Here is an 8468-nt window from a genome sequence, read left to right on the forward strand (position 1 = left end):
GTATAGACCTTAACAACAGGTTAGGTTTGGAACTCACCTAAATCCTTTTCGTTGCCATAGCTTATTCATTTTCACGAGCACTAGAGCTTTCATTCTCCTAGCAGCAACTTACAACCAAAACCTACTAGTTAAATTTACGTTATATCTTAAAATATTAAACTTTTATAACATATAGAACCTTTAAAACAGTTCTTAAGCTCCATAACTTCATTTTTTAACTCTTATGTACACAGAAGGGTTAATAACCTTATCTGCTTGTTATTTTCTCTGCTTCCCTAGCTTTGTCCTTACAAAGTCTACTCCATGCAGAACCTTCCATGGCTACTCTTTCAAGCTACCAAAGAAGAAGAAGAACGGAAGAAAATGAAGCAATTTCAAGAAGAAAATCATCCTTGAGAATCATCTCCCAGCTATTTATAGCCCTTCTCGGTCTATTACCAACCTCATAAAAGTTGTGCATCTCTAATACAAACAAATTGGTTTAGGAAAATATCTATTAATTACATTAATATTCTTTGAATTTTATCCTAAATGGTTTTTCATGAAAATCAAAATAGAAGTAAATATTGGTTCACAGATTATATAAAGTTTAACTAATATTGAGTGATATTACGTGCATGGTAGGATCACAATACGAAAAGATAGCTTATATTAGTAGATAATTCAAACATGTTATAATTCAAACATGTTCTTAGTCTAATCAGAAACGAGTAAATCGATTAAAAGACTACTATGTCATCCATCAAGTCCAATTGGGGAGATATATTATCTTAAGTATTGGAGTGATTAACTTCCAGAAGATAGATACATAGGCATGACTGATTGGATTGGAAATATATAAAAAAAACGTAAGTAGAACAAATCCTAGATTTGTTTATAGATTTATTCACTTTTGACATTCATAGTGTGGCATACCTTAATTTTGAGTGGATGATGGACTATATATGCATGACTCATATACTTTGATGTAAGTGAAAGCCTAAGTTCAAATAGATAAGAAACCAAAAGCTAGAATGTTTAGTATACAACTTCTGCAGTATGTAGCATCATTCCACAATAGTGGAATTTATAGCCCTACTAAAAGGTAAGTGATATTCTCTCATCGACATTACATGATAGTTGAAAAAAAACATGACCATGGGTCATTTGTCTTTGTGATAAATGATTTAATTAATATTTGATAGTATTTGACTTTTCATGAAGGAAAAAGTAATGGTTATTGTAAGGTAAAATAGTATCACACTAAGAGAATGAATTTAGCCCAAAGAGATAAAGGATATCCTATTAAGTTAACGCACTTATGACAAGATCATTGGATAGACACTTATTAAGTAGCTTTTGTAATGGTATATAATAAGGGAAAACTATACTATATTGGAATGATTTCATAACTAAATAAGTTTATAATTAATAGGCAAAAAGTTGAAACTTAATTATAAATTATTTGAGCCCTACTTATATATGTTCAATTGGTCCCTTTGCTAGCTCGTTGAAACAAGAAAAAAATTGCATATAGAACCAAATGAATATAAATGAATGGAAATAATGAAGTAATAGAAATAGATTGAATTCACGGTGAATGCGTTTTCTCATCGAGTATAGAAATGACTTGGGAGTTAGTTTAAGGTTTTTTGAATTATTATTTAATTAATAATAATTAAATAATTGGAGTTCAAAAATGGAATTAAATTAATTAGTTATGAATTAGTTGAATAAAGACATTAAATACATTTTCTCATAGATTCTTTTATGGTAAAGTTGTCATGACTTTAACGAAATGAGAATAAAGTTGAAAAATTATCTATTTGAGAAATTAATTTAGTTAATTAAATTAATTGAATAAGTAATATTTATTTTGGGAAATATAAAATAACTATTGGGTTGGTTTAATTTATAAAGTGTTGGGTCAAAAGTCTAGAAATCAAATATAATTTGACCCCGTACATGAGAGGCACATCTTAGCCCATGTGTGAACACAAGGGGCGACAACCCTACGAATATTATCAAGGGTGTGCCACCCCTCCCCACTCTAGTTAGAGTGGGAGTGTATTTTCTATTTAAATAGTATAATTTATCAAAACATTGTTCAACCAGGATTCTTGTACCTTTCCTTATAAATAGAGAGCGACGATTAACCTAAAATCACACTCCATATATTATTAGAGTTATTGTTATTCTGTCAAAAATTAGTGGGGATTTATTTACTTAGAATAAATTCTATTTTTTAGGAATTACGGTCTTAACCTATTCTTTTTAGAGAGAACTTAGTCTTCTACTAGAAGTAAGTAAATCGTTTCCTTTTCTGTGATTTGTTTCGTTTTGCTTAAGCCCACACTTGGTGTAATTCATGGTACAAGAATAGTGGAGAAGGTCGTTCGATTGAAAGCTAGGATCAACTAAATCTGTCTCATACAAAGCATAGGTATTATTCCAATTAGGGTTTATTACTACAAATATCATAAGAGGGCTTAATTTTGAAAAACTTTAAACTTTAGCTGTTACTGTAAAAATTTCTTTCTTAATCAATTTTCCAACACTAATTACATATCTAAACTATCAATGTTATATCAAATAAGTCCTTTTGTTATTAAAATTGTTAATTTAATTGTTAAGTAACGCACCAATTCTTATGTAGCTAAAATTAAAAATGAGAATTTTAAAGAAATAGAACCTTGTCATATAACATTTAAAAGTAAAAATTAATAATAATGTAAAACTGAAAAAAAAAGTGTGTAACATCTCGAATTAGGGCCTAGTCAGAATAGTGATTTCAAGACTACAAATTCGAGATAGAAATAATTATCTTATAGATGTTACGAGGTCCATGATATATATGCATACCTGTGTGAAAATATCGATAAGAAATTTTTTCGATAAGGTGTCCAATTGAGTTATTAGGACTAAATTGCAATAAGTGAAAAACATGTGTTCTAGTTGATTTAAAGGCTTACTTGTGATGAGATTTGAAATTTGAAGTCCTTATTTGACAATTAGACCATTATATGTCATTATGGACAAAAATGGACATGTGAGGGATAAAATATCAAAGTTATAATGGAAGGGCATTTTGGTCCATTGGTTAATAAAAGAATTAAAAGGGAAAAATAGTCAAAATTTGTGTCCATCCTCATCCTCCTTGGCCGAATTTCACAAGAACCCATATCTAGGGTTTCTTTCATCTTTCAAGCTCAAAGTAAGTGCTAGCCCCATTATTAATGTTCTTTATATTTTTGAAATCCCTCGTAGATTGATTTAGCTATTTCTACCCTTAATTTGAGCTAGAGTTCATGTTTAAGAACATACCCATGAATGAAATGCTTGTGCTTTGATGTCTAATGGAAGAATATGGAGGTTTGAGGTGTAATAAACAACTTTTACTAGGTGGTTTTTGGTGAAATTGATAAAAAGGACCTAATTGTAAAAGTTGTAGAAACTATGTGTACATGTGTGAATAAATGAAAATTTTGGGTTGGTATAAGAGGGAAAATGATTCAGCTAGGCTTAAATAATGAGAAAAATTGGTACTTTTGATTTTACGAGCCTAGTGGCAATTTTGTAATTTTGTAAAATTTTAGGGCAAAATTGTAATTTTACCATATCGTGATTTTTGGAGTCAAATGAATAATGCTTGTATTAAATAAGCTAAATGTGCTATTATAGATCAAGAAGGACGAAGGATAGACCTTGACCGAAGAAAAGGCAAGGTTGAGGACTAAATCGTAAATTTGCCATATATTGCACTGAGGTAAGTTGTGTGTAAGTAATTCAACAACTCCACTATTACGTATTTAATATTTGACATGATATGATGCGTGTATGTATGCCTTAATGAAATTGACTTGTGATGATTCATTGGAAGTTTAGTGATAACCTCGTGTCTCAGAAGCCCGGGTGATCCAAAGGAATACTTAGGACTTGGATGTCGTGACACCGTACTAAAAGTGCCTGTGTAAGACCATAACTGGGACATGGCATCGGTGATGATATATGTGCTAGTGTAAGACCATGTCTGAGACATGGTATCGGTGATGATATGTGTGCCAGTGTAAGACCATGTCTGGGACATGTCATTGGTGATGAGATGTGGATTCATGTAAGACCATGTTGGGGACATGGGATTGGTACTTATTTGGTGTATGATAAACTGTAATTTATACATATTTTTATCCCATGCTTAGCACATTTATGGATGATTTCTCCTTAGATTTGGTGAATTCGATGCTCCTAATTCTTTAATTTCATGTTCTATACTTAGGTGAGCATAGAAGAGTAAAAAGAGCGAGAAACGGGCCGAAAATGGAGAAAATAGACCCACATGGGAAATCAACACGGCCTGGACTTCCTCACACGGGCGTGTCACACGGCCATGTCCATTTGGCCGGATTAAAGCACGACTTACACGGGTAGACTACACGCCTGTGCCTATTCAATAGCCTTGACCACGGGCTGGAGTAATCGCACACGGTCGTGTCACACGGGCGTGTCCCCGCCGTGCCCAAGTATAGCCTTATTCGGAAAAAGCCAATTTTGAGGGCTCTTAGGCATTCTAGAGCCTATTTAAACACCTGAGGAGGCACTTAGAAGGGAGACGCGGAGTAGGACGCAAGGAATTACTCAAGGGAAGCCGATTGGTGCATCTCAGAAGTCTGATTCATCGTCAAGAATGAAGATCTCCCTTCAATTTCCATTCAGGGGTTTTGGGTTTTCTTTATGTTTTGTATTCATTATTCTTCTGAGATGTTTTCTTTTATCTGAATTGTATGATAAATATTTGACTTGTTCTTAATTATGTGTTCTTAATTCTTGTTTTAATATTCCAGGATATTGATTCGAGTTAATGCTCTTATTCAGAGGAGGAAGAGACCTTGTCTAAGAGTAAATTTGTCATAATTAAGCGGAGTTGATTGCACGCCTAGAGATAGGGTAATAAGATTTTTCCGGATTAGGGTGAAACCTAATAAGAGGATCAATAGATCGAGTTAATGCAACATTAGGGTGTTAATTAGAAAGAGATTTCAATTAACCAACCTAGGGTTAGACGTTATTAGTCTCGAGAGAGATAATAATATAGCTTAGGGATTTCTACGGATCAAGTCAAATGAATAAATCGTCTTATTCAGAGTCAAATAACAAGTGAAGTCTAGGTGGATTTTCCTTGGGTATTGTCTTAACCAATCAAATTTTCCCAAAAGCTTTTTCCCAATTTCTCTCTGTGCACTCTTAGTTTAGTTAATTAGTTTAGATAAACAAATCCCTTAATTTTTAGGCTAGATAATAAAAAGAAAGTAATTACTAGTACTCTTGGTTTTTTTGGGTTCGACAATCCTGTCTTGCTAAAGCTATACTACTGTTTGATAGGTACACTTGGCTTCATCGTGGTAATGTTAGTTTCAAGAACACTTAATTATAAATTTTGAAAACCTGTCGCGAATATCACGTATCAAGTTTTTGGCATCGTTGCCAGGGAACTAAAATATTAGGAACCCTCGATTTTTATTAGTTTAGCCATTCTACTTTATTTGCAATTTAAATTTTTATTTTCTTTTCTAATTTTTCTTTTATTCGTTCGTGGCAGGTTTTTATAGTGTATGACTAGAAGAAACCCATCAGGACCATTACTGTTTGATAGTGAGATCGATCGCACAGTTCGCAGAAACCAAAGAGAAATAAGGCAAAGCTTAAGATACACAGAGGAAGAGCCAGGGGACGATTTTTCAACCACAACTGAGGAGATGGCTGAAAACCAAGAAAATCCGCTACCTCCTGCGATTGTTGCTAATCAGAATCCTGCTCCACGTACTATGTATGATTATGCTAAACCTTCTTTAAACAAGAACTGAATCGAGCATAGTTAGGCCTGCTGTTGCTGTAAATAATTTTGAAATGAAATCTAACATCATTCAAATGATCCAACAGTTTGTTCAGTTTGATGGTTTGCAGGACGAGGATCCCAATACTCACTTGGCCAATTTCTTAGAGTTTTGTAACACTTTTCAAAACAATGGCGTTTTTGATGATGCCATTCGCCTTCGGTTATTTTCTTTTTCATTGAGGAACAAAGCTAAACAGTGGTTGAACTCGTTACCACGAGGGTCAATCACTACTTGGGAACAAATGATCGAAAAGTTTTTATTAAAATATTTTCTGCCGGCTAAAACAACTAATTACGTAATGATATCTCTTCTTTTGTGCAAATGGATTTAGAAACACTCTACGATGCATGGGAAAGATACAAGGACCTCTTGCGAAGATGCCCTCACCATGGGTTACCACTCTGGCTACAGGTTCAAACGTTTCATAATGGCCTGAATTCTTCGACTCGGTATATGATTGACGAAGCCGCTGGTGGAACTATCAATAATAAGACACCTGAGGATGCTTATGAATTTATAGAAGAGATGTCACTAAATAATTATCAGTGGCAAGTCATGAAAACAAAACCAACGAAAACAACCGACATTTTTAACGTTGATTTGGTCACCATGCTCTCTAATCAAGTAGAAATTTTGAACAGAAAAATTGACGGTTTAATTGGTTCTTCACAGGTTCACCCAGTAATGTAGTGCGAAGCAAGTGGAGGTGGATCAAGCAATTCAGAATACCCACCCTATGGCCATAACATGGCGAATGAGCAGTTAAATTACATGGGTAATAATCCTCGATCTTAAAATAATCCTTATAGTAATACTTACAATGCAAGTTGGAGGAACCACCCAAATTTCTTATGGGGAGGCCAAGAGAACTAGAGACCACCACCTCCAGGCTTTCAACAACCACCCTACCAGCAAGAGAAAAAGCCGAACCTCGAGGAGATGCTAACAAAATTCATCTCGGTGTCAGAAACTCATTTTCAAAATACCGAGACAGCACTTAAGAATCAACAAGCATCGATCCAAGGGCTTGCACTCAGATAGGTTAGCTCACTAAATTGATATCTGAACGACCACAAGGTAGCCTGCCGAGTAACACTGAATCTAACCCAAGGGAGCAAATCAATGCAATTACCATTCAAGATGAGGAAGGGTTAGTTGCACCTGAACCAAAACCGAGGCAAGAAACTGTGGTAAGTAAAGGTAAGGGTGAAGTGGACCACAATGACCAGAAACCGGTAAGTAAAGAATACAAACCTCGTGTGCCATACCCAAACGCGACAAGGAAAGACCGCACAGAAGAACAATTCGGTAAATTCCTTAAATTATTAAAGAAGTTACATATTAATCTACCGTTTATTGAAGAACTTTCGCAGATGCCAAATACAGTCAAATTCTTAAAGGAGCTTTTAACAAATAAGTGGAAGTTGGATGATGCGTCACATGTGGAGCTAAATGATGTTTGCTCAGCCATACTACAGAATAAGCTGGCTGATAAACCGTAATTTATACATATTTTTACCCATGCTTAACAAATTTTATGGATGATTTTTCCTTAGAATTGGTGAATTCGATGCTCCTAATGCCTTAATTTCATGTTTTATACTTAGGAGAGCGAAAGGAACAAGAAACGGGCCAAAAAGGGAGAAAATAGGCCAAAGTACGAAATCAACATGGCCTGGAATTCCTCACACAGGCAGACCACACAGCCGTGTCAATCTGGCAGAATCGAAGCATGACTCACACGGGTAGAACACACGCTCGTACCATTCTAACAGGTTCGAGCACGACCTGAAGTAATTGCACACTGGCGTGTCCCTGCCGAGCCCAAGTTGAGTCCAATTCAGAAAAGGCTAATTTCGAGGGTTCTTAGGCATTCCAAACCCTATAAATACACCCTAGAGGAGGAAGAAAAAAGCCACACAGAGAGAAGGAGGCAAGGAACTACTCAAGGGAAGCTGATTGATCCATCTCAGAAGCCGAATTCACCATCAAGACTAAAGATCTCCCCTCAATTTCCCTCCAGGAGTTTTAAGTTTTCTTTATGTTTTGTATTCATTATTCTTCTAAGATGTTTTCCTTTTTAGTTATGAACTAAATCCCCTAAATACCAAAGGGGAATGAAACCTAAGACAAATCTTGTTATTATTTTCTGAATTGTATGATAAATATTTGGCTTGTTCTTAATTATGTATTCTTAATTCTTGTTTTGATATTCCAGGATATTGATTCAAGTTAAGCTTTTATTCAGAGGAGGAATAGACCTTGTCTAAGAGTACAATTGTCATAATTAAGCGGAGTTGATTGCGCGCCTAGAGCTAGGGTGACAAGATTTTGCCAGATTAGGGTGAAACCTAATAAGGGGATCCATAGATCGAGTTAATGCAACCCTAGGGTGTTAATTAGAGAAAAGTCTCAATTTTTCAATCTAGGGATTAGACATTATTAGTATTGAATAGGGATAATAACGTAACTTAGGGATCTCTACGGAACAAGTTAAATAAATAAATCGTCCGATTCGTAGTCAGAATAACAAGTGAAGTCTAGGTGGATTCTTCCTTAGGTATTGTCTTAATTCAATCATTTTCCAAAAGTAAT

General features: G+C 34.8%; 1 non-coding gene across 1 annotated transcript; it reads right to left on the minus strand.

Moving 5' to 3' along the window:
- Nucleotides 1-6162: 6162 nt before the first annotated feature.
- On the minus strand, nt 6163-6268 carry LOC121230007 (small nucleolar RNA R71). The gene has a single exon (XR_005927959.1). It is a non-coding gene; the product is annotated as a small nucleolar RNA R71 (small nucleolar RNA).
- Nucleotides 6269-8468: the final 2200 nt, after the last annotated feature.

The sequence above is a fragment of the Gossypium hirsutum genome, chromosome A05 (assembly GCF_007990345.1).
Source record: "Gossypium hirsutum isolate 1008001.06 chromosome A05, Gossypium_hirsutum_v2.1, whole genome shotgun sequence".
In the NCBI taxonomy this organism is placed as follows: Eukaryota; Viridiplantae; Streptophyta; class Magnoliopsida; order Malvales; family Malvaceae; genus Gossypium; species Gossypium hirsutum.